At 63.9% G+C, this 341-nt stretch overlaps 1 protein-coding gene across 1 annotated transcript in view; it reads left to right on the top strand.

Annotated features, from left to right (window-relative positions):
• Positions 1–242: 242 nt before the first annotated feature.
• LOC104525874 (protein KIAA0100-like) overlaps positions 243–341 on the top strand; it is a gene marked incomplete at its 3' end in the record, with an annotated part of 8997 nt that continues 8898 nt past the window's right edge. The window contains 1 exon segment of the mRNA XM_029085234.1: positions 243–341. This exon segment is cut by the window's right edge and continues 66 nt beyond it.

Below are 341 nucleotides of genomic sequence, written 5' to 3'. Positions count from 1 at the left end.
CTGGAGTCCAGGGGAGCCCGCAGGGGTGGACATGGGGTGTCAGGGGATTGGGGGGGTCAAAGTGGAGCCCTCAGGGCTTGTGGGGGGGTGACCCTGCAGTGTCCCTGCTCCATGGTGGCAGGGACAGGCCCTGGGAGCTCCCATCCAGCTGTGGGTGCTGCAGCTGGTGCTTGAAGGACAAAGAGAGTCCCCAGCCCCAGTGGGGACACTGACCTTGGCCTTCCGCCTGTCCCCGCAGGTGGCTGGCGTGTCGCCTGGCCATCACCTGGTGCCGGCAGAAGCTTCATGCAGAGCTGAAGATCGGCTCATTTGGCTTTTTTTGGGGCCACAACAACAAGCTC

The sequence above is a fragment of the Antrostomus carolinensis genome, unplaced genomic scaffold (genome assembly GCF_000700745.2).
Source record: "Antrostomus carolinensis isolate BGI_N321 unplaced genomic scaffold, ASM70074v2 scaffold37355, whole genome shotgun sequence".
NCBI classification, from domain to species: Eukaryota; Metazoa; Chordata; class Aves; order Caprimulgiformes; family Caprimulgidae; genus Antrostomus; species Antrostomus carolinensis.
Note: the sequence above shows the minus strand (reverse complement) of the source record. Positions and strands in the feature narration are given on the sequence as shown.